Below are 27,842 nucleotides of genomic sequence, written 5' to 3' on the forward strand. Positions count from 1 at the left end.
AGAGTCTGAAAAAAGGTAGAAGATGTGTATTACATATTACCATACCATACCATACAATACCAAGACTTCGTCCTGCAATGATTAAAATATCTGAGGCAGAAGATCATCTGCAATAAATACATGAAGAAATTTACAGTAAGAGCCTAGATGTATAAGTGCAGTAGATTGGACTCACGTAAAAATATTATCCTACTGGAAATAATGTGGAAATTTTTAATAAGAGACAGACATGAACCTGAGATTCCTGTAGATGAGGATAAGGCAGCAATTATCGAAGGACATAACAACACAATTTAGTTCGATATAATTTAATAACATGATATTTTGTTTTCATTGTATTTTAACTATAGATCATCTTTTTCTTGTTTTGTTTTCCCCAAATTCATCAATTTGTATTATAATGTTTTTCTTTATTTACACACTTACTTTCTTAATTCATTTGAACACTTCACACTACATTTAACTAACTTATATCATTTATTTAAATTCTTCGCGTACTTTTCTATTTCTATAAATTATCAAAAATTCTACAAAATAAAGAAATAAAACAAATAACCTTCTTAGAAATTAGTTCTAAACAAATAATGTAAACAAATCACCTACTATAATAAAAACAAAAACAAACATCAAATGAGTGCCGGGTATACCAAACGTGCCGCGCCTTCGCCGAATTCTAAAATTTTACTACAACCGGACAGGTCCGGCCAGGGCCCATATCGTGAACTTGTTCGTAATAGTATCATCAGAAAAATAATATATTAGATTGAATGTTAATTTTTTCAATAGAATCATTCTAAAAAAATCATTCATGAATTTGCCCTTCATAAAATCTAATTTTCTAATTACCTACTTTATGATATCAATGAATTCCATTTGAATCATACCTTAAGAACTTCTTCAGAATACACCTTTCTTCGAAATTCTTATCACAGAGTTTGTTTCAGCTCAACGATACCAGGATTACGCCTTTCACTTTTTGTATTGTTCAATGTTTGACGGCCAGCACTTCTTTGGTCACTTTTGTTTTGCCGGTTGTACACGGGCAAACAAACGATCAAAAAATGAAGTTTGCAGCTTCAGATGAATTGTAATAAATATGAAACACCCGAAATAGGTTACTTATAGCACAGGTGACACTTAATTTAGCTTATATGCTTTAAGTCAAAATTTTTATATCTGTCCAACCCTAGTCACGATCTATGTAAAACCGTGACCTACGTCTATCCCTAGCATCTCTAGATAGCAACGCCGCGCCATGGCTATTTCAAACACTTAGAATTCGGACAACAAAAGAACCAAGGCGCTATAGAGGGTGTTCCGGCACATGATGCAAAACATTCGGGAGTGATTAGATGATGTAAAAGAATGCTATAACATAAAAAAAATTCCTTATACGACTCCTCGTTTCGAAGTTTTAGGCCTATAAACTTGCCAAATGAAAACTCATATTTAAGTATGTTTTCTAAATTATACATTCGAACATCATGATTTTTAATGGATGATTATGTATGTCCATGTAGCATGTTTGCCGGAATTGATAATTCTAAAATGAATTTGCAATCTTTTTGTTAACAAAAAGGAACTCCTTTAACTCGATAGAATCTATGGTGTAGGAGATATATAGATTTTCCGATCGTTGTAAATTCTATCGTTTGCCATAAAGAGATATTCTGAAGAAAATGATCATAAACTGTAATTATTTATTTAAAATACTTACAGGAGGTATTGAAACACTACCAAAAATTTCTATTTGAACTGCATGTCGAAAATCGTGTTACTTACATAATGAAAAAATTGAAATGTAAAATTTTTTTTGTTAGCCTAGCAAATAAAGACGAAAAAAAATATGTTAGAAGTGGGTGCCTTGCACTTGTACACACTCCCGGAGTGTACGATGAAAATGTCTTTGAACTTGGGAGAGGAATCCAAAATTCTTCATTACATTACATAACATGGGTAGGAAATCATTTTGAAGAAATTCTAAGTATTGCTGAACATTGAGGTTATTATCAAAAAAATATGGACCTACTAAATTATTACCCAATATTCCTTACCACACATTAACACAAAATCGATGTTGATTCTTTGTTTGAATTGTACCGTGAGGATTTTCATCTGCCCATAAATTTGAATTATGGAAATTAATAAAGCCGTCTCGTGTGAAACCAGCCTCATCAGTAAACATTTTGATATGGAAGTATGTAGAAGTGTAAGGTGCGCCCATCGAACATTTATCATAGTTTTTTGTTTTTATTTGATAAGTTGTAGGCTTACCAACTAAGTTTTTCTAAATTTTTTCCTTCTGTAAGTAACACGATGTTCGTCAGTATGGAGTACAATCAGAAATGTTTGATTGTTTCAATATCTCCTGTGAGTATTTTCAAAAAATATTTACAATTTATGATAATTTCCTCCAGAATGTGTCTTTATGACATGTAGAACAACCTAAAAATCAACATATTCCCAAAACCATGCTTTTATCGAGTTGAAGAGTACTTTTTGTTAAAAAAATCAATTAGAAAATTCATTTTTGCTACCTTTTGATTGTACAGGTTGTTCCTGTAAAATTTACGAAGTGTTAACCATTGCGCATGAACCATCTCTAGCCTTCAGATAGTAGTGAAGAATTATTTATTCCATCAAACAAACTACATGGATATACGTAATCATCCATTAAAAGTTGATATTTTCCAATATATAATTTAGAAAATATACTTAAATATATGATATGATTTCACAACTTAAAAGACATATAACTCAGAAACTAGAAAGAATAAATATGATATATAGTTAAATACTGATTTAAAAATTTATGTTTAAAAAATAATATTTGTGAGAATATATTGCATACTCTGTTAATGAGTACTCTATTTCAATGACTAAAGTATTCGTTGGAATAACAAAACAAATGTTTCAATGTCATCTAACGAAACACAAAAAATATTTCAGGGTTCGCAAATCTCACGTTGAACGATGATGAACTTCATAACAATGTTTACAAATCTAAAGGATGATAATTGTACTTTATCAAATAATAAACTTCGACCATAATATGATCAGAGTTCTGAACGTTGTTTTGGATAAATGTAATAGCAAACAAAGTAAACTATTTAACACATCGGGTGACCATCCAGAGCTAACATAAATTATCGGCACTGGCATAATCAGATATACCATTATACACCTGAAGCAGGCTAATACCACTAATAAAGAGTATATTAGCAAAGTAAAAGATATCATAAACATATACGGTCGATTTTCTAAACATTCAAAGTAGTTCAAGTCTAACACAACTTCTAATAGAGTTTGTGTATAGTTTCAAATTATATTACTGGCTCTCAAAATAACTAGATCCCGTTTATTTTGAAGTTATTTCAGCTGCGACTATAATTGTGAGAGAAAGTGTAAATATTATATAATTGAACAACTTAGATTATCAATCCGATTATCAGATATTCATAATACTTATATTTCATAATACTATCATGTAATCTATTCCAATTCTGTTAATAAAGAACATAAGTTGAAATTTTGATTCATAAAAACGAATTTATATCCCGATCATATGAATTCAAAATAATATCCTATCCTATTATTGATTTTGTTTCAAATTTGAAACTAGAAGTGTTTCTATTTAATTGATACTCAAACAAAACGTTTAACCAATTAAAACAATTGAAGTTATGTTTAAATTACTTAGTTTAAAAGAAACATTCTGCATTTCCGATGTAAAAAGCTTGTTAAACCGTTCCCAAGCATAGGAATCTTAACACAAAATTAATCATCAATCTGTAACTACAATTATCAGCAGGGAGTTGGTTCTTTCAAATATTTTTAAACATGCCTTTCATGTCGTTCCTTTTATGTATATTAGTTCAGAAGTTCTGCTTGAAAAAACTAATTGTTAACACGTCTTATCAGTTTAGAAAGTTAATTGTATGAATATCAGGAAAGTAAAAGTTATACCAGTAATCAGAAGTTTACGAAGGAAATTCAAAACAAGCGTATGAGTGTGTGCGTACGAGAAATAATTGATTAACTTACAAAATTATTATTTACCTATAGGAAACTCTTTGAATCAAGAAAATCTAAAATTTTTAATAAGAATTAGGGACTAGAGTTCTAAAAACGGGAACCCACCGATTGGTTTCAACATTTTATCGTGATACTCTATTACACACTAGATGATTGTACCCAAAAGGATCTTTGGCATCTCGCAAAAAGGAGTGAGGAAAAAAATTTTATTTGAAATATTTAATGATCGCTAAATATTTGTATGATCACCTTACAAAGTTTTATGAATTATTTTTCTCATAGATTATTATGGAAATAAAACGTTTTTTTATTTATTTATATTATTGTTATCATCGAGAAAGAAAATAAAACAATCACAATTAAAAAATAAGAATTAAATTATTATGCAAAAAAATGTTCGACTAAAATTGATATTCATTTCACTACCTTCATGTCCCCTATATCAACAATCAATGATTTTTTATTACAGTTTAATTGTAGCTGTTCCGAATAACCAATTTTTCATGATGAAAAGGACACTAGTAATATTAGGTTAAATACATAAGTGGGAGGGATAGTCGATAAGATAAATATCATCAATTTAAATATTAATCGATTCTTCATGGTTCATAACCATAAAATAAAATTATTAAAACTTTTTTTACCTTCTTCCTTGCGGAACGCGAAAAATAATTTCAAAAACACTTGTATTTGAGTGTATGTACGAAACTCCAGCCAAATGGGGGTATTCTTTCAAGTATCATAACAAGTGAAATAAATATAAAACATAAAAAATTTGATAATGTCTCCATCTAAAATTTCACGTGGAAGGAAGCAAAGAATTCGCATAATATTGAATCTAAGTTACAATTTTGTAAATTTTTTTCCTTTATCCTTATTTGCGGATCTTAAGTAACTAGAAATGAATCAAGTGTTCTTTCTATTTGTTATACTGAACATTAGGACCAAATCTTGTGAGATTCTAAGAAAATATATTAAGAGCCAAATAGATATTTGGATGTTTATCTAGAGCACTGTTTAGTTTAGGAGACAATGAAAGATTCACATGATCAAATTATTATGAATTATCAAACGATAAAAATTAGTAAAATGTGATGGATAGGAACAAGGCTGTACGGCGGTTGGTAGACCGTTTTATCCCGGTTTGAACCAAGTAGTCGGAAACAATAAAGGCAATGTGGACCATAGTATTGCCGTAGTACTGATTCCAGTTTTCTGCGATGCCCAGCTGGAAGTGGTGAATTGCATATTTTAATTAGATAAAATTTAAGTTCTAGAAATTCGTCCACAAATGGTAAAAACCCCTATATTTCACCTTTATTTGCTTATCCTGGTTGGCGTGTTCCACTTGGTTTCCGGGCCATATTAAAATAACCAAGTCTCGTAACCTGTAATGAAAAATAAAGATTTTTTTGGGACTTTCAATATGGTGCGACTTTTTACCTCACAGAGTGTTTTTGGTACTATCTTAGCACAATCTATCCGCGTGACGATATCACTAACTTGAGTTTTTAGAATTTTTTAACATATCGACTACTGAACCAACATTAATCATAAGTCAGATTTCAACAGTTTCCTCGTTCTTTTTCCATTGTCAGCTGTGATGGTCAGGGATAACCGCTCGGTGCAATCCTAGTCCTTAACTTTGTCCAGATTTTTCAAAAAGGCCTTATACATTTACAGATCTAAGAAGGCATCTTCTTTGTGAGCTGAATTAGTCGCAACTTTTTGTTCTAAGGAGCGCTGCACAGGTCACCAATTTTTTCTCACGGATAGGCTCCGAATGCACTGAGTGATAGGATATACATCCATGTGCATAGTTTTTTTAAATTTCCATAAAGATGATGAGAAAATGAAAGTATGTCACTCATATCGACGCGACATCTCTTTCCATATTAGAATTTGTTGTTGATTGTTGATATAATGCTGAATTTATTGAAAAATAGTAAGGATGCATTTAAATAGATAACTCTTGGATTATAACTATGCATCAGTTGACATTCTTTCCAGCGAGATACTGGAATAAAGATTTATTCATAGATGCATATAACTTTTAATCAGGTAAAGTTTTCGCTAAGATGAAACTTTTGAATTTGAGTTTGTGAAACCAGCTAATCTGTTAGAGTCATAAGTTTTTTTGTTAGGAGGAATAGGAGAAAATTATTGAATATATATTTCTTCCTCATGACTCCTAACAAAACCGATACTGACCTTTACGAGTTTCTGCATTTATATATATATATATATATATATATATATATATATATATATATATATATATATATATATATAATTGTATAATTGACCAAATTTTAATGTGGCTCCTGGACTATCTAATTACTATATTTGTTATTTGGTCCTATATTGAATTTACTTATTCCTCATTAGTCCGAGAATCCAAAAATAGTCTATGGGGTTCATTGTATACTGATGAGAATTAAAATTTTGATTACTGATACTGGCGATATTCATTAGAATTACTTCAAAGTTAATCCCAAATTGTCTATCAATCTATCAATTTACGGCAAGCGCAACTAAATTCTGTGAGTACATAATGAATTGAATTGATAATAAGAAATTATATTTCGATTTTTGTGACAATTTTTAATGCCGGATTATAAAACAAATGGCAGGAAATATTTTTAACTAACTAACTTAGCTTGTAGGATCACTGACTTTTAACTCGTAAGGGATTTTTCATATGTAATTAATCATTCTTCCAGAATAAAACTCTAAACAAATTTTACTAATGAGAGATTTCAATGATTACAAGAATCATGTACATACTTGTATGCAAGAGTGTGAAGGTGAAAACTAATGCATATTTAGCAGTCAACAAGTTTTATATTCAAACTTTTTTCTTGTTACAAAAAAAATATTAAAATAAAGACAAACCTCATAAACTCATAACTTAAGAGAGATGGAGAGAGAAATGCTTATATTCAAAACCTTATTACAATTTGTAGACAAAAGCTTGTAAAAACTAAAAAACAAACATAAAAATAACCGAATAAAGGTACAAATAAAATAAAATTCCAATTATAACAAAATTATAGGTAATAGTAATAGGTAATATTTAGTATATAAGTCAATAGCAAAAATTAAACCAGAATTTAGAATTAGTCATTTACAGAGTAGAAGGCACTTTCCAGTAAATGTGATTTGATTTCAATTGGTGAGTGATTGTGCATTTTTTTTTCATTGTAAAATATTGAGCTATTAACTAATTCTGAACGTGGAGTAGGTAGGTAAAGGTCGTGCTCCACGTTCCTAAGTGGATAGCCGAGCAACGATCTTTCTGAAATTTGAGAACCGTGCTTAAGAATTAGGCAAGCGGATTCTCTTTGGTAGTTCAGTCGCAGCACACGTATCCCAGAAGGGAAGGGCAGATCGGAGATGCCACTCAACAAGGACATAATAGACTGTTAAGGAAGTGGATGAGTTCCGTTCTTTGGAAACTGAGCTCAGCGCAAAACAGGAGAACCTTATATCTTAATTGAGCTTCAAAAGAATCTATTCAGCTGAACAACTTAATTTAAATGTTTTTCCAAAAATATTTGTATCCAGTGCCCGTTTTTTAGAAATTGAAATAACGGAGCTACAACTTGCCAAGACTTACTCCACCCCCATCCTCATTCTCTTCCACCGCCACCAAAAAGAAACATTTGGTTATGTAAAGTATAAGGTTAAGTAAATCAAATTGTTAAGTAACATGAACAGTAGTCTAAGAATACACTTTTTGTTTTAGAAACTGTTCTTATTTTCAGCGTATGACTTTTTTTTATTCACTCCTTAATTTCGACAGCTAGCGCTAAGTGATTTTCAGAAAAAAGTCAGGAGTAAAAAAGATTGTGGATCAAATAGCCGGAGAGCGAGTAAAATAATCTTCACAAACAATAGATCAGAAACCGTAGTAATGTTGAATGAAGATCTCAGGAATGTTATTATTAAATTCATCTGACAGAATCCTCTCCCCCATGAACTCGATGAGGTGGCAACAGAGTGAATTGATTGCTTTAGAGGACTGAGACTTTCTGGTAATGCTCTGAAATAGATAAATTCTTGAAAAATCTTGTGGCCAGTTTGTAGTGTCCATAACAACTCTCGGCGTGTTTTTCAACTATCTATTTCATATTTCAATAGAAGTTTTAAATGTCTCGTAGAATAATCCAGGATTAATCGACTGGTCGTTTATTTGCCCTCGTTTTGTGTGGTGGGAAGTAGAATCCTGGAGTTGTTTTTCTTTCCTCAAAAATAAACATCTGTGATTTGTAATTTTATGTTTGAATATTTCAAATCTAAAATGCGATATTATAAAACTTTACTTACATCTGAATGTTTACTTTCAAATTCACGTTATATCTGTGTTTGTTGAGGAAGAAATCTTAAAAAGTACTATGCTGTCTCTAGCTGAATCATTTTGAGCTTTTTAAGTATTATACCAACGTGGTACTCCCAAATATTAGACACATATTTGGAACCAGATGCAACTTAACGGGTGCCTAAAACTTGTTCAGTTTTTGAAATTTCTGCCTCTAAAACATTTATACAGTTTTAAAGTTCTCTGCTGATCTTTAGTGAGGTTTCTCGATAAAGGATTTGAATTTACCCACCTCTGAAACTGATTTGATAACATCTGGGGCTGATATTTCAAGTAATTTATAATTTGTTGAGTGCGTAACTATAATAAAAGGAAATTTTTGACAAAATAATGCCCCAATACCTTCGTTATCACCAAGCAAGTATCAGCATAATCATAAGTAAAGCTTGTCACGTTATCAGTTAAGAACGATTTAGATTTTTAATTGAGTGAAGACAGTTCGTTAAAAAGTCAGAAACATGTTTAGCAGTAACACCACTAAGTGAAAATACATTAATAAGCCACTAATACCAGTTTTAGAGAAAGAAGTTCAATTCTTGATGTCCATAATTAAATTATCAAATTCTTTATTCACAAAAAAAAATCGTAGTTTCAATATTTTAAACTTTTTTAGTTCTGATTTATTTTTATTTGTTTGAATCAATGACCTAAAAATATGTATTTAATAGTTTTGCGTGGTCATTTGCACTTAACTTTTACAAAGTAAAAGTTGTGACTAAAAAACTATCAACAACAAAATATGGTATAATATGGTTAGCTGTAACCATAACCTGTTTTCTTATAAATTGAACGATTCATTAGTCATCGGTTTGAAAGAATTGTATGAGAATACGTTATTGAAATTGAAAACAGCCTTGACTATAATTCAAACTACACGAATTAAACCATTAAACTAAACCTGTTATGAGGAGAAAGGTATAAATTAAAATGTATATGGATACGTTTTTATCTTCTTTGTTTACATTTTTTATTTGATGTTAAATTTAAAGCGTGTTACTTTTAAACGCGTTACGGTTTGTTTCTTTTTTATGAGTTACAAAGTTTTAGAATAATTAACGGCTTTTAAATCTATTCAAAAAATTAGTAAAAACTTGTTATGTGGAATGATTATTATCACATAAAATGAAAACTTATATGTAACATTAATTGAATCATTAGGCATAAAACAAATACCCAAAATTAAAATTAGATCAAGAAATCTCAACATAAATAACACCATATATAATATCTCTAGAGACATCAATTGAAAGAATTAAATTCGCCTTTTACATTATTAGAAAATTTATTGATATCAAATATCAAACGGAATATTAATGATCAGTGTAGAAGCAGAATTACTATTAAGGAATTAATCTCCGATCCAAACTAAAATATTAGTAATAAGTTCGCCATTACCCACAAGTTAATTGTGTATTTTACGAGGATGGTCTCAGAAGTACCTGGCCTGACTTAAAGCTGGCAGTAGTTACTTGAAAAATACTACTGTATTAGAAATTACACGATCTATACTGTTTGAAGATACGACGTTGTTTAGTATTTCTTTGGTAGCCATAACCAGTGAACGTTTTCAGTGAATTTGTAAATATGAATAAAATTGGTGATCGTTATGTGATCCAATACTTTTATTAAAAATGCATTACCCAACTAATATAAAAGTTGAACTAAATTCTACTATGGTCCTCCGTTATAAATAGTAAAATATTGGCTAGCAGAGTTTAAAAGAGGCTGTACGACCTACGAAGTCCAGCATCACAGTAGTCAACAAAATGAGGTGACGACTCCACAAAAGTTGGAGAAAATCCACAAAACGTTACTGATGATCGTCGACTGAAAGTGCACGAGCTAACAACATTAAATATACACTGTTGGTCAAAAGTTTTTGTCCACCCTATAGTTTATACACAACAAATAAAAACAATATGAAATATTTTTATATTTATATTTGAAGGAACATACAGAGTATTTCTGAATACATGCGATAAAATTCAGAAAGTGATTCCTCGTATGAAATTAAGATGAGTTTTTTCTATAACAAAATTTCCACAACCCACCCCTTTCCGAGATATCAAAGGTGTGACTAAAATTGAGTGTATTTTTTTATATCTCAGTACCAACTATGTTTTTTTCATTTTCCAATATTCCCTGTTACATTATACGGGGGTGAACTTAACAACCCTTACTTTATTTCATATCAAAATTTTTTTTAAGATAATGTTTCATGAAATAAAGCTTAACTCAAAATCCTCGTTCTATATAATAATATTGTGTATTCTTAAATTTTTTCCCAAAATTAATAGCTACGGAGAAAAAAATAAACACCATAATTCATAATTCTTATTAAAAATTGAGTAGAAAACAGTAAAAATGTAAAATGTAATAAAATTCATAATAAATGCTGGAAATGGGCCGTGGTCAGTCCTTTACGAGTGCACAAAAATTACAGAATTTCAAAAGCTTCTAGCACTACTGAAATATCGGGAAAAAATAATGAAAACTCAATTGTAATCACCAACTTATAAGGGTGATATTTCATAGACAGAGGTGGGCTGAGGAAATTTTGTTATAGGAAAAATTCATCTTAAATTCATACGAGCAATCAACTCCTGAATTTTGTCGCATGAATTTAGAAGCACCCTGTAATTATATAGGAATATTGTAATCATAAAATTATAGTCTATAATTGTTAAATATTTAAATTTTAGATTCATCGATTTAATCCTCTCTTGCTTTTATTATTTCGGTGCACAATTTTGACATTCTTAATGGGGTTGAGGTCTGGCGACTGTGACAGCCAAATCATTAGTTTCTCATTATTTCTCTTCAATTATGTCATATACTCTTTACACAGCTTTGAAGAAGGATTTGATTACTGTCAAGTTGGAAGATAAATTTTCTGCCGATCAGGCGCTGGCTAGAGCGTACTGCATTTTTATATAGCCTTCTTTCTTCAAAATCCATCAAAATACCCCAAACTTTGACACGTCACTCCATAAAAATGTGTCCCACTATTTATGCTTTTCCTTTTTTTATGATCTTTACCCCATTGCAACCCTTAATTTTGTTTTGACGTGTTGAGAGAGATATCTTCACCGCCACCCTTCCAAAAAGGCCAGCTTCTCTCAATCTCGTTTTCACTGTAGAAGTACTAAAAGGCAGATCCCTAGATTATTCCAGGCGCCGATTATCCCATTTCAGTATTCATAGAATTATGTTTGTTAACATCTGATAAACTTTGCAAATTTGAAAATCTACGAACAATAAGTATAGTTAAGAAGTGGAGCAAATGTGTGATAAATATTTCAAAATAATGCAATGTGATCATGAACAATTATAATTAATAACTGAAGTTGCCATAAATAATTATTTCATCTAGGATAGATACAAATGAAAAAATTGATATTGTTATACGATAAAATAAAGTGAAAAAAAAAGATTAGATGGTGTGAGGGGTGGTAAAAAAGCACTTTGATTAGTGTTCTTCAGTAAACAAACTGAAAGACATTTTTGAATAAATGTATTCTGGATCTTACACCCTTCAATCTCATGTTTACTTCATTGTTCAATTTAAATGTTTTTATTTCCTTTGAATACCCCCACTATTCCTATTCCATAGGAGGTTTATTTTTAGATAATAACCAAATAATTTTTGCACATGTCAATTGGGAAACATTATTACCCAGTAAATATTTTCCTTCGTTATTTTGGATCGTTAGCCTAATTTTCTTCATAACTAACGTTGTATTCTGTAGTTCACATTCTTCCAGCTTTTTATTATGTTGTTATGATGATCACTGTCAAAAATATGTTTCGTCGAAAGCTTTAGCGGTTGTAATGATTGTAAAACCAACAACATGTACATATTACTGTTCAGATAAAAAAAGAAGTTGGTCGTCTTTTTAGTTATTATTTCAATTTTTCTATGAGCTTCAAAATTCTGTTTTAATTTTCATTTGTCAGTATAAATCCATTTGGTGTTAAAAATCTTTTAGCAATTTTTTTATATTCATAAATGAAACACATTTCTAATTTGAATGTACGATCAAGTAAATATATAAACAGACAATTATAAATACGGATATTTTTCATCATTGCTAATAAATTATGAACGTGAAATAAACAACTGTCGCTTTTTTATTATCAAACCTCTTTATAGAGATTATGTTTAATTAAATAGAAGATTCCTTGAAATGCCTGTTCATTAAAGAACATACCTTTTCTTTGAAATATCCTACAACCAATAGATTTGAAAGAAAAAAATGGAATACATGAAATATCATGTTTTCTATTCATTAGTAAATAATAAACTAAATAGGGGAAAATAAAAAATGTGGAAATTGCAAAAATAAAATAATAAATGATCTTAAGTGAAGTTCTTGTATGAAATAGTTTCCGAAAAGGAAAAATGGAATTCAATTTTAGCACAAATATCAAACAAAGTTATAATTTAACTGTCCTATTTTGATAGTAGAACAGATAAAAATATTTCTATAAAATCACGTCTTTACGTTTCTTATCAGTTATTGATGTTTCAATTATTATAGTATTTACTGAGAATTGACCATATTACGAGGGTTGTATTTAAGTTTTAAGATAAACAAATAACAACAAATAGAGTGCAACCTCGGTATATCGAAGTTCAAGGTGAAAACTTTGATATATCAAGGTGTTCGATATCGAGGACATTGATATTTGTTATGTTTTCTGTAGAAAGCTTTAAAATTCTTTATTATTCCTTGATCCAACGGTTGAAGCTTCTATGTCGTATTTGGAGGTGAAAATTTAATTTTTATGTTTCTGAGCTTCGGGATATCTCCATGTGCTGTCCAATTATAAATAAATATTAGAATTTTTTTTCTATTTTCTCATTTCTTTGTCCAGGCAGCTAACCATTGACCAAAACAGATTTCATCCAATATTTTTTGTTTGCAGTATAGACCATAGGAAAACTTCGAAGCCCTTCGAAACATCTTGCATTTTTTGCTTTGCCAATCATTAAGGGCTTTAGTTCCATACTTCTCGTTTGAAAAGTCATATTTGGTGGTAGAAAGTTTTCTGTTTCTGTTATAGCAGAATTTTCATTTCATGTATACTCAGGTTAATGAAAGGGGCAACTTAATAGAAAACATATTAAATTGCAAAGAATTGATATTAGAAATTGTTCTATTTGTGATATTTATTTCAATGATCATAAATTAAAATATTTATACGTATTAAAATACAACTCCAGAATGCCATTAATAACCAGATAAATGTGTCCCGTTTGGTCATTTTCCACCCTGACTTGAAAGTCGAGAATTATGTTTTGTAGTAAGTAAAAATTCAAAGTTAGTTAGTTAGTTAGTTTATAATCGTCATCTTTTAACGCTTTTGATAGCCATAAGAAATGTCATTTTTGTCACAGTTATACAAAAAAAATATTTGGTAATACCTAAATGTGTGACAAGTTACAATTTCACTCTCTCATATTAAAAAAGAGATTTTTAAAACTACCTGTGCATTTGCCATTACACGAAATTTCAAAATTTCATATTTCTGTCTCTAATGAAATTTTATATTAAAAGCTCACCACCTTGTAAGGCTGATATCTCTGAAGAGATTGACCTGAAGAGATTGACCTGGAGAGATTTTGTTATAGGAAAGAACTTTCTAAAAACAAAATAATTGTACTGAAGTTTGTTGTGGTTTTTACATAAATAACGGAGCATGGAAGAGTCGAGGATAAAATAAAGTGTAGAACAAGGGCTGCATGAAAACTCTGCGGAAGTATGCAACATATCTTCCTGGCAAGGAAAGAGATTCTGAAAGAAATGAAAACACAAATTTATAAAAGAGTAGTTCTTCCGCGGCAAAAACCTGGGCTACAACACAAAGCTAAAGAAATAAGGCACAGAGTATGGAAATAAGACACTTAGAGATTGGACAAGATCAAACAAACAGAAAAGATCTAGGAACAAAGCGTATAGATAATAAAATCAAAGATGCACAGCTAAGATGGTTTGAGCATGTTACCAAAATGGAATGGACTAAGACACGAAGTAATCGATAGAAAAGAATGAAGTAATAATTAGGGAAGAGATAGTACATCGTAGTCCGACTTCACACACTTCTTACACCCTCAACTGTAGATAGGCTTAGAATTAGAGAAGTAAGAATTAACTCATTGTCTTGTTCATATTTTAAAGAGCACATCTCCTCTTCCTAATTTTTTATTTCGAATTATACCCCTTATGGTTAAAACTTTCACTATTGTTCACTTCTTCGCATCTATAGTTAAAAAAACATGATTTTACAACATTGTTTTTAATTAATAAAGTGCTTAATAATATCAAAAGATAATTTCATAAACGTGTTTGGTTTGGTCTTTTAAACTGTCATGAAATTTTATGATTAGCATAATTTTTTTCATAAAACCATGATTTTATGCTTTTCATATATCAGTCACTTAACTACATGATAAAGTAAATTTTCAATTTCTTTGGGTGGACAATCTCTTTTGCACTTCTTGGTAACTTTAGCATTTCTTAATAAATGTTGTAATAAATTCAATTAAGAGAAAGACATGAGAAGAAGCAATAAAGCAACTAAACAAAAAATCTTAAGCACATTACTAAAACCTACATTTATATCACGAAAATAAATTTATTGAAACGAAATCGTAGAAAATAAATTGTATAGTATCATAAACCATCATTATGGTATATATTATCAGACGAGGCGCCATAGCTAGTGCCATGATCGGTATTTTGATCATTATAACATCCATAACATCCAATAAAAGACAAACGTGAGTCTAATAGCCAAAAGAATCTAAAAAAAATCTAATACATTTCTGGACAAAAAAGGAAACTCTTAAGGAATGTTAAATATATAAAAGATAAATACGATATAATTGAATACAATATGATGATATAATAATGTACGGACAGACCATTAAGATATTTGGTAACGCATGGATCCCAATTAATTACACAATATTCTAATAAAAACTTGACACCCAAGAAACTCAAACACCAACAATTTCTTCAATATTAAAAAAAGCATGACGTAAAATTTTATTAGAAGCAGGATGACTTTGATTCAATACACAATGATCCAATTTTTTTATTCACGAAATAACTTTATTTGTTGCATATTAGTAATAACACAAAAATTTGACATCCTCCCCATTCTGTCTCAGCTCTGCAAACTAAGTGGCATATATTTCTCATTTCCGATATTCCCACAAGAAAATATGCAAAGCCAAGAAATCCGATGATTTTGTCGGCTACTCCATTGTCTAAGTCTATCATAATGTAATTCCCCGCTAAGTTAATTTATTCTCAAAGATATTATCATATTTCAATGATCAGTAATTAATGGTTCAGAAATGTCTTAACAAATTCACTGAATGCTTCACAAAATTTAAATCAACGATCAGAATTACTTTCCTACAATTCATGCACTATTCTCATTTTATATTGTATGTGTAGGATTTCACAATTCGACAAACAATAGATGCTGATCATATTTGTGAAGTAAATGATTGACGGCTGATTATTTATTTGCAAATGATCCAATACCGCCACTTCAATAGCTCCATTTCTCACCAGACGGTGTACTTCGTGTTTTATTTTTAACATCACCCCTTACTGTTTTTTCTTTATACTTGCTTTTTCACCTCTTAACCGTTACCGTATCGTAGCCTTAGCACACTAATTATTTTCATTCCATTCTTTCCTAGGTAGAGTAAATTGATATTAGCATTAAAGTAGCTAATTAGAATTCAGTACCTTTTTATATTTAGAATAATTCTTTAGTAAAAATTGATGTTTTCAATATTAATGTCCCGAGTGCATGTCAAATTGTCGATAATTTAATTTTCTCGAGTGCGCGAATGCGCACGAGAGGAAATTATGAGACAATTTGACATGCACGAGAGGGCATTTTGGCAGACTATTTCCTGAGAAAAATTTAATTTAAAATAAACTTAATTCTGTGTTTAAAATTTGTTATTCTTTAAATTATAATAAGAAGTGGTGGAAGCAGCTTAGAAACACCATCGTCGGCCTCCAGTAAAGTTGTATATTCTAATTGCATTTTCAATAATTGTTCCTTTTCTTAAAATATAAAATTAAAACCAAATGATGTTTATTAATCCTAGACGAAAATTTGGCACTAGTGCAAATTATCGATAATTTGCACTAGTGCAGTATTATCGCTGAAATTTGATCGTTGCTAGGTAAACATAAAATATTACAGCTTTTTGGTTGGCTTAAATTTTTCGAAGGAAATAGTCATAAAAACAATGTATTTTCAATCCACTGGCGAGTGATAAGGATTAACAGAGATATTATATTACTGTATTGAGTTAAGGGGATATCATTTCAAGCATTAACACGTTGACTGCCAACTACGAGATAACTCGTAGATTGTTTTCTTTTCTAGGACGCTGTCCAGTGTTTACTTGGCATTTTTGTGCAGCTATCGATAGATGGCTTCTGGGAAAAAAAATCAATGCTGGCTGCAAGAACAGAATATTTATTGAAAAACGAACAAAAAACGAATGATAAAAATTAGGTCAAATTCACGAAATAAAATAATATTTTATTGTTTATGTAACTTCTTAATACAATCTTCCACACAAAGGGCTTGCTTTTCTCTACATGCTGGACAGAAATAACGCGTTTCTCCACGTTTTTTTACTTGAGTACATATACAACATGGCTGCAATTTCATTTTCTTTTTTTTTCAAAACTGGTTGACTCTCTTCTCCAATCAACGCGAAGACGAATTCTTCACTGAACTTGATCAGTTTTATTTTAGAAAAAATTACTTTTTGAAAAATTTTGTGAGCATTGTGTATATATATTTCGATAACATGTATTGAAACCTTTTTGCGCCATCTAATAGTCTTTCTTAGATTTGCGTAGTTTTAAGTCAGTGGTCTTTTCTTATCCATATTGGATTTCTGATAATTTAATTATATCAATAATTATAAAACAAAACACTCAAGAAAGACGTAAATGTAATGCACTCCACAATATCTGAGATACCACTGAGGAATATGGACGCGTATATATGATTTAGCTTTAGAGAAGCGACAGGTCGAATCGTGTCTGTCTTCCGCGAAGAGATTTATGTTACAGAAGCCAACTACGAGATAATACTAACCTTTTTTTAAAAAAATACATTTTTTATGCTTTTTATGATAACTATGCACTAGAATTTGAGTTTTTAATAATGTAATGTAATTAAATCAAATTGTCATTTTAAACAGAATTCTGAACCTTTCCGTTGCAGTCAACGTGTTAAATTCATAAATTTAGTGAATTTTCAAGTTTTTTTTTCATTTATAATATTAAGAAAATAAATGTTCTTGATGATAAACTATTTGTTTGGCCCTTCCCCAAACAAAAAATCTATCACTTTAAGATCTGGGGATATAGCAGTCTAACACGTTACACTCATTCATACAAATGAGTCTGGCGAATATTTAAAGGAAGTTCATCAATAAATCTTTACAGAATTTGTTAGTTTGCTGATTTAACGTTCCTTCAAAAAAGAAAGGTCCAATGACTCCTAGCTCGTATAACAGAGCAAGTAAACATTCCCTTTTGTGAAATACTGACTTTATTCCAATATCAGCTGTTTTGAGAAGCGTAAACACCATTTATGGTAAAAGTACTTTTATCAGAACAAATTATTTATTTATGGAAATTTATATTTTGTAAAATTAGCTTTCGCAAAGAAAAACATACTTGCAATTGCCTTGATTTGTTAACTTATTCCAAAGTGTGACAAATTTTGGCTGGGGTTTCGAAAACGGGAACCCACCCATTGGCTTCACATTTTTACCAGGTACTCTATCACACACTAGATGATTGTACCTTAAAGAATTTTTGGCATCTTGCAAAGGAGGAGGTGAAGAAAATTTCGAAATCATTTTTTTATAGTTTTGATTCCAAGAGTTCCGAAAACGGGAATCCATCGATTGGATTGAAATTTTCACCAGATACTCTCACAGACTAGATGATACTATCTGAAAGGATTTAGGACGTCCCGTAAGGAAAGGGGATAAAAATAAACTTTGGTGTGAGGAAATCGGAATGTATCTAAAGAAAGATATTGCTAAAGGCATAGAAAGAATATGACGGTGCTGGATGAAGGAATTTGCGGAGTTTTTTGTGTCATAAAAAATGTAAATATAGGCACAAAATATTAGTAGCTGACAATACGTAGTTAGGTTATGTTAGGTTAGGATTTTTTTTCATCCCCTTACCTTGCGAGACGCCAAAAATCTCATTAGGTACAATCATCTAGTATCTGTTGAAAATTTGAAGCCAATTCTGCTCCGATTTCTGAAACACATTTTGGAATCTGCACCTATTGAATTTAAAACAACTAAGGTACCTGCATCAGATTCATCATAAACTTTTTTTTTCACAATAATTGCTTCCTGTTGTTAGAAATCTCGTGATCAAACACTAAGCAGTACTTTTTTTCATTGCAGTGTTAATTACATAAACTTTTTCCTCTAATGATGAAATTGTTTTTTAAAAAAGTTGAAGTCTAATAAAGTTTTTTTTAATACATTAATTGTTATAGATACAACTTCGTATTTCTTTGATAGTGTTTGTTGTTTAATTTGTAAGAAAAAAATACAAATTATAGTTTAATGATGATTTTGGTATAATAGGTGTCTTAATGTTGATTCTAAATAACTTATTTCAATAAGTTCATGTCGTATTTGCCACACTACTGAATAGAAAAATAGGTTTTTGAATATTTCCAAGGTATTCTCAATTTTTCAAAACTAAAATTATGTTAGAAATTTGTCTCTAAGCAAGCAAAGCTGAACTATAAAAGATGAAAATTTAAAACTAGAATTGAAAACTAGACACAATAATATAATTTCTGATTACTTTTTCTAAATATTCATCAAGTATGGAGCCGATGATATTTGATTTGGTAAAAATAGTTTAAATTAACAGAATATTCCAAAGGATAAAGACTAACTTTATAACCGAAACAAAAATATTGATGACGGACGAAAAATGTTAACAGAATAATATACTAGGAAATCAGATAATAAATACTTTCATCTGCACACTGATTTTATCTAAGTAGGAAATCCTAACTTTCATAAAATTAAGGTGAGATAAATGTAAAAACATACCTTTATATTCAATTCCAACCACACTTATCAACACATAAACAATAACATCACATTATCATCTGCCAAAACACACTAAATCCACCGAAACCCAAAACAAACAAAAGTAAATACTTTCCAAATGCACCTGGAAAACTTAACAAGTCAACGCTAGTTCGATACAAAAACACGTACTGCGTTATTATTCACCAATAATTTCTGCACAAAAAATTGTTTATCATTGAGCGGAATTGCAATAATAGACGAAGTCGTACTTATTTTATCGCGTTAAATAAATGAGAGCGTATATACTCACTCTCTTCAACCGTTTACCGGTAACTGACAATCACCTGTTGCTTGTCTAACCTGCCGTATCCCCGCCAGACTTATAACGAATAGATAGGGAAAATTATGTTTTTATCTGACTAAGTACCTTCTGAGGTACTTTTTAATATTAGAAAGAAGTGTGTCTCCCTTGCACATGTTCCAATCATTATTGGCCCCATAATAGATAGATATAAAAACTGTATTGCAATACTATGTCTACCTCGTTAATTACAAAATCATATGATTGACCAATATTATTTCATCACATCAATTATATTATTTACACTATTCTATATTTTGTCAATTATACAGAGTTGTGTATAAGTAAAATTATAACTATTCAACAAAGTTACTAAAAACGTCGAAACACATTGATTTCATGTATTTGTTAACAATAAAAATCCTTTAGCTACAGTCTTTTATACATTACAATATGGATTACTTTATACTTATATACTTTATGGTCCGAGCAATTATTAAAGCGCCCCATTTTCTATTATTCTTTATTAACAAAATAACCATATATTAATTTGCGATTATATATTTGGTTGTATTAAAAAGGGAAACGGTGGATGTCTTCACATGACTAATACGTCAGCACAATATTCATATGAATCAAATCAAAATGTCTGACAACTCATTAGAAACAATCGTTATATATTTATATTCCAAATGCCTTTCCCGAATTGGTGTTTAAAAAGAAATTTTAATTGTTTGTATTTTATTTAAATAGGTTAACATCGACATATTCCGCATAACCAACTGGATATCCTCTTAACTAAGTTGAAATAGTATATTACATATCGAGTTTGGAAAGTGATACATTTCGCACCAGCTACTGTTTTGCATGAGCCGCATAGCGGCGAGTGCTGAAACGTAACGAGTGCGAAATACACTTTCCAATGAGTTTTATACAGTATTTTTCCTATGACCACTTAAAAAATGCTTCAAAAAAACCAATTTTTCAAATAAGAAAGTCAATTAAAACACAATATCACACATGTGTAGAAAAGTATATAAACACTGTGCTGAAAAGCTAAAAAATCCTACACAATATTTTTTATTTTGTAATAGTAGATATGACAAGAACGAAAAGAATGATTATGAAATATTTTATAACTAAAGAACAGAAAAAGAACCTATAGAGCAATATATTTTTTGTAACTATGTTAGATACGTAACAAGAGCTAAATAATTATTAATGATTTTGTATTACTTTTTTCCTGAGACGTTATAAAAGTGTTATTATAACAATTACTAAATTGCAGTGAATTTTTATTGTAAACACTAAAATAACCTTAAAAAATCATATTGTCTACTTCTTCAGTCTTCTTAAATTTTACCTTTTGCCTTTCGGCACCCAGCCAGATTCTTATTGTATTCGCGTATTCCCTCTATCGTTCGAGACCATATATAACATAAGAAAAAGAAACATTCCAATACATGTATGTTTTGTTACATGTCACATGTGTGAAATAAGCTACTTTCTTACGTAAAAATGAGTGTGTAATCTATCATTTTTATAAGTGGTCGTAGGAAAATACATTTTATGAACTGATTTATATTGGCAGGTTTTTTTTTGATAGGCTAACGGTCTTAAATAGAAGATTCCTAAACAGCTTGAAAATCGATGAATATAGAACCATCATCAGGACGATCCACAAATAAAAAAATAATTTTAACACATATATGTACTAGAAATCGCATTAACTCAAACTTTGAAAAGTTCTAGATAGAACCTAAAGCCTTTTATAATTAAGTAATACCTGGTACTTCACATTGATTTTCGTTGCTCTTACTCTGTGAAAAGTATGAGATACTTTGAAATTGAAAAGTTTTTTATTTTTCTGTTTTATTTGCATAGAATTTATTTTCCTTTATGGTTTTTGCTTTAAAATTTCGTTATGAAGGAAAAAAAAACGAATGGGGTACAAAAAGGGCTCAGTTCACGTCTGGTAACCTGTTTAAGCCAAACTCCCTAACTGGCAGGTACATTTTACTCTATTTACGTTTTAGTGCATCTGTCTAAATAACGGCGTATAATTTCGTCCAATTTATAACGAATCGATTGCCTTTTAACGAATATTTCTCGCATAAGATATATATGTTTTTAAAAGTATTTATGAAAATAATAAATTTATAAAATGAGGTATCTACGCGTATGGTAGATCAAACAAAATTGTCGGAAAAAATTTCTATAATCTGCAATTTATATTGAAAGAAATATACCTGGTACTTCACATTGATTTTCGCTGCTCTTAATCTATGCAATTCCGTAGATTCACGCTTTCTAAAAAACTTCTTATACAATTTTTGTAAAATTATTAAAAATAATTAGTTAGCCATAAATTAGTAAATATATTCAGATAGTATTCAGTTTAGAAATTAGCACATTCAAATTAAAAACTTGCAGAAATTTTTGTAATATAAAATTTTTATTACTCAGAATATCTACGATGGATCTTCAATTACCAGTTTTCTCAAAATTTCAGACACCTCACTATAAGCACCTGGTAAAAAATCACAGTTTTAGTTCCTGGTACTTCAGATAGATTCATGCTGCTCTTACTCTGTGAAATTCTATAGTTCATTTTATAAGTTCACGCTTTCCAAAAACAAAGTAAATAAATATTTGCAGATAGTACTAAACTTTGAAACCAATACTTTCAAAATTTTCATAATTTCATTAAATTACCAGTTTCCTTGGAATTTCAAACACCAATCTATAAGCAACTGATTAAAAATTACACTGTATAGATAAATACTATATAATCTAACTTTAATCTAAAGGTAAGCATTAAGATAAGCATTGTAATCTTCTCGGCATTTTAGTTATTATAAAATGTCAAAAGTTGATGATGTATTATACTCGTACTTACCGACGTGAAATCAAATGAAATGACAAATAATGTCTTCAAAAATTTTAACAATAAATACACGTTCAATCCAAAAGTTCGATAAAAAATTACAGTAAACTGAGCTCACATCAAATTTTAGGAGGGCCAGTTATTTACGTTAAGTCAATTATATCGTTGCCTCTTTTTACGATCACTACTGTAAATTTAAATAAACTATTACGTTTGTCTTGTAGTTGGGCGTCTGTTGTCATATTTGATTTCTATTAATACAAGAATATAATATGTATATAATGTGTGTTTTATAATTGAATCACCGTTTGTACTATACTTGCCAATTCCGGAAGGTCACACTAATAGCTACATCTTCTACTGCAAAAAATAACTCATGATTCATTTTCTGGTTTCCTAACATCTTCGAAACTTCATATTGTGAAGTTATACTGTCCTCTGAATATCGTTCAGAAACTTTAGTATTTATACATGCTACTAACCACGTTATACTTGCTCCAGCTCCTGCTAAAAGGTTTGCCGACAATAACCAGTGAACTTTTAGGGGTTGTACAAATCCAAATATTTCGAAAAACTATAAGTTGTACAGTACAACGGCTTTGTCTGGGGGTTGGAAACAGTCTTTTATCTAAGCAACTATGTGGCTCCGAACAAATTGATAATCTCTTATAAATTTCAACATCAGCATTTTGTCTTCATTAACAATGATACATAATCGTTTATTATGTGTTTTAGTTTCTGGTACCGTTGCAACAAAAATTGATTTTCCGTTTTCTATATGATGACTAACATATTTATTTCTTGCTACCAACATCCACGAATTACAGTAAATAATAACGCGACCTTACATATTCATTAAAAACATTCCATTTCCTACCTCATTTTTTCTAGACACTACACTGGAATTTTTAGGTTAGTACCTTTTTGATATTCGCTTTAAAAATTCACATAATTCTTATTGACCAGTGAAGTCATCATCATCGAATATTTAGCCAACAGAGAGCTCCGGAAACATTTTACGCATAGATCAATGAAGCCCTCCAACAGCATTTAATATCGAATACACCGTTTTCTGACTCCTATCTTAAAATTTGGCCATTTTCTTCGACGTATAAATATCTGAATTTTGAGAATAAAAGGTTTTCTGTTGCATTTTCAGCCTTTTTAGTTATTGGTCGGGAATCTCAAAATTTTCTTCATTTTTGATTATTGACTTTGGCACATTGAACATTTTCATTCATGTATCCCTGACAATTTATTATTCAAATGTAGACAAAAATTATTACGCAACCTTACGAACTCGTCCCCGACATGAAGCCGGCTCTGTCTGGTTATAATGGAATTATAAAATTTGGCGAAGTCACGACCCATGTAATGTTTGTTTTTATATGTTTCTATCATAGTACGCGATTTGTTTACATTGTTTGTTTTTGAACTAATTTCTAGGAAGGTCTTTTTATTTATTTGTTTTTATTTATGTACTTTTTAAAATTAAAAAATGTCTTTTCTGCTATATAAATCGAGCATATTTAGCGGAGTGAGTTAATTTATAATAAGTAGTCATAATGAACGGAACCGAATAGAAGAGTAACCGAATAATTTAAATATATTATATAAAATAGTTAAGTCTAGCGTTCAAATAAGTTAACTGAGTAAAATACAGTGTTTATAAATTCACCCCACCGATAGAAATAATGTGAATGAATAAAAAAAATATTACAATATGTACCTTACAGCAACTGAGTCAGAGGCTCTCGCCGTTGTAAGATAAGCATAATCATCTTGATACACTTGATACATAAATAACTATTTTTCACTTGTGAATATTGGGGAATTAAAAAATATCTTTTAAAACCATAAAAAGTCACAAATGTTATTTCCAATATGTTCTTGTAAACCAGGACTTGTCATGACTTTAAAACTTTTTGGTCTATGTCAAGAGTGTCTCAAGTTTCGAATCAATAATTTGAAATCCTCAATATTTTGAATACGTTGGTAAACTTGACCATATCCAAAATAATGTTACGAATCCAATCACGACATGAATGGACGAGTCTAAAGTTTGGCCGAATGTGACGGTGTTTTCACATGTTTTTTTCAGAGCGGCGATTTGTTAATATTATTTTTTTAATAAATTTCTAGGAAGGACTTTCTATTTATTTGTTTGTTTACTTAAGAGAACAATTCGAGAAATTCCTTTCTGATATAAATACATGCTTGTTTAGCAGCGAAAAGTCAGTATATAATTGAATGTGAACGAAATAGTAACCAGTGAATTTAAATAAATTATAGAAGTAGCGAACAGTTAATTATCATAAATAGTGAGTAGTTATTATGAATAGCATCTAGTGTGACTGTGTAAATAAATTAAGTAAGAGTGTATATAAATTCACCCCACGCTTAGAAATAGTTTGAGTAAATATGAAAAATAATATATATATATATATATATATATATATATATATATATATATATATATATATATATATATATATATATATAATAAATATGATAACTGAAGCATATGTACTTCATCCAAAAATATGCGTTGTCCTATTTATATTACAATAATTCCCAAAATTTGAATATTATGTATAGTTAACCACAGAACACTAAAGTAAATATAAACGAAATTGCTATGCAAAGCTATCATAAAAATCATTTATAAATACCTTTAAAAAGGCTAGTCTCAAGAAATAAATCAGCGTAATGTTGAACTAAATAACATACTTTTTTTGAACATATGTTTTATTGTTGCTGTTCCATGTTCCTTTTTACTGATAGTCTTAGCAAATTGTTGTTTGCTTGCTTGACAGTAGTGATCAGTGTCAGTGCTACTGTCGCTAGAATTTCGTTTACCATACGTATTAATATCAGAAAAATTGTCAACGTTAATTTCCAATTTGCCGCTTTTAGAAACAATTAGCAAAATATAAAATCAGTTTCGTGAGCATGGTCATGTAAGACACATGAAAAAAGCAACTCCCAAGGCAGTAAGTAATGACACTGAATTGTATATTATGCTCGAGTTTTAAGAAAACCTAAATAATCCTGGTCGAAAATTATCCCCACTGTTCAACGTTAGCCACACATCAATTTTTGGAATATTAAAGTAAAATAGAATGCATCCCTCTAAAATGATATGGACTTATGAGCTCATGACAGACGATTTCGATAAAAGAAAGATATTTTGTTTTCTGATGAGAGTACATTTACACTTGATGGTCATGTTAATCCAGCAAACCCACAAGTTTTTGCGAATATAATATAATTCCTTCAGAATGCAGCACCACCTCATTACCAAATCAATATCCGGGAGTACTTGAATATATTATGAATTTTTTTAAATCGCTGGATATGGAGGCGCGGATTGATATATTGACCAGCACGATCTCTTAATATGACGCCATTAGACGGTGTAACCGATAATGACGATGATGCGGATATTAATGAAGAAGTAAATAATGGAGACCAAACAAAAATAGAACTCACTACACTCAAAGTGGTTATTAGCATTAATCTCAAGAAGGCCCCGGAATACATGATAACAGGGGAAATACTGCAGTTACATTGGAGGTCATTGTGGAGCTTACAATCCTCATAAATGCAGTATGATACCTAACACAGAAAATCCAGTGCCTGAAGTAGAATTATGCAAAGCAGTATCATTATAACCAAATAATTCAGTAGATCGTCTAGTATCCGAACTATTGTTGTCAGAGGTGGTTCGGATAATCAAAATTTCGAATAAGGAAAATGAAAGATCCAAAGCAACAGCTTTACAAAAAAAAGTGTGTTTATTTATATGAACATAGTATGTATGTACCCACAAAGTGAAGAAACGAGTGTTATGAAGTACATATCTATAAATTGTTCAATTTAGCTACATGTACATAATGAAAAGAACAAATATATATATATATATATATATATATATATATAGAAAATAATCAAAGTGTATTTAATCAAAGCTTTATCAAAATTAATGCACTGGTATAAAGAATATTTTAATGCTTGTCTGCTTCAATGTCGACTTTCTCTTCATAGCAGTAAGATCTCTAATTACCTTCAATAGTAATAACTGCGTGTGGTCCATTCATTGAACAGACACACTTATCAACCAGATACATATATGTAACGAAGCAATTTCTGAGCAATAATTAATGATGGCTTCCCGTATAGACGTTTTGAGAAAAAAAATTTACTTTTGTTCAATTTTATTCAACATAACAAAAACCAGTGTCGATAATCGAACGATCGGATTATTAACGTTCGGATAATCAAGGCTCTGCTGTATTGAGAATTTAAATAATACATTATAAAACGGAGTTAGTCCATTCTACCAGCTTGGCTTTCGCAATAGACATTCCACAACAGATCTATATATCAAAGAATGTGCTCAGCTGTTGGAAAAGTCTTTGATAATGTGTGCCATATATGTGTGTGTTCAATATTTATCTACTCATTATGTTCAGTATACACTCCTACCTGAAAGACTCTACAGTCAGAATCAAGAAAGAAAGCATATTCATAATTTCGATCAGTTAGAGCAGGGGTCTCTAAAGCCAGTGTTTTCAATACAACCACTGTACATATGATATCCCTATTACGTTAACTGTTTACATTTATAGATATATAGTTAAAATTAATTAGGGTAAATCTGCTATTCCATCTATAAAAAGATAAATAATCTCCCGGTTATACTTATTAAACAACAAATTATTCCATATAACTAAACAGTCAAATATCAAGGATTATTGTCGGCTTTAGGCAGCTGAAGAGAACTCGTGTTTCGTGCGTGGCTGTAGGATGGATTAAAGCAATAATCTCGATCCTACATTCGGCCACCCTGCTCAGAATCCGCCTCGGATTCGACGTTTTCATAGATGACCCACGGTTTTATATATTCAGCATGTTGTCGTTCGGTTGGGTCCCTCGTGATATCCGATTTTAACAACGTCATATCTATCATTTTCTTTAATCTTAACAATTTCGTACGGACCTGAAAATTTTCTCTTTAATTTTGGATCAGAAGTAAACTGGGTTCTTTTTATGGCAATCAAATCATTTTTCCTATATACATTCGCCTTCTTTCTCTTTA

The 27,842-nt window shown here is 30.2% G+C and overlaps 1 protein-coding gene across 1 annotated transcript in view; it reads right to left on the reverse strand.

The window, feature by feature from the left end:
* LOC130904210 (ras-GEF domain-containing family member 1B-like) overlaps positions 1-19,891 on the reverse strand; it is a 559,401-nt gene extending 539,510 nt beyond the window's left edge. Inside the window, exon 1 of the mRNA XM_057816844.1 lies at positions 19,572-19,891. The gene's annotated coding sequence lies outside the window, so the exon portion shown is untranslated. The remainder of the gene's footprint in view (positions 1-19,571) is intronic.
* Positions 19,892-27,842: the final 7,951 nt, after the last annotated feature.

Source organism: Diorhabda carinulata, chromosome 2, assembly GCF_026250575.1.
Source record: "Diorhabda carinulata isolate Delta chromosome 2, icDioCari1.1, whole genome shotgun sequence".
In the NCBI taxonomy this organism is placed as follows: Eukaryota; Metazoa; Arthropoda; class Insecta; order Coleoptera; family Chrysomelidae; genus Diorhabda; species Diorhabda carinulata.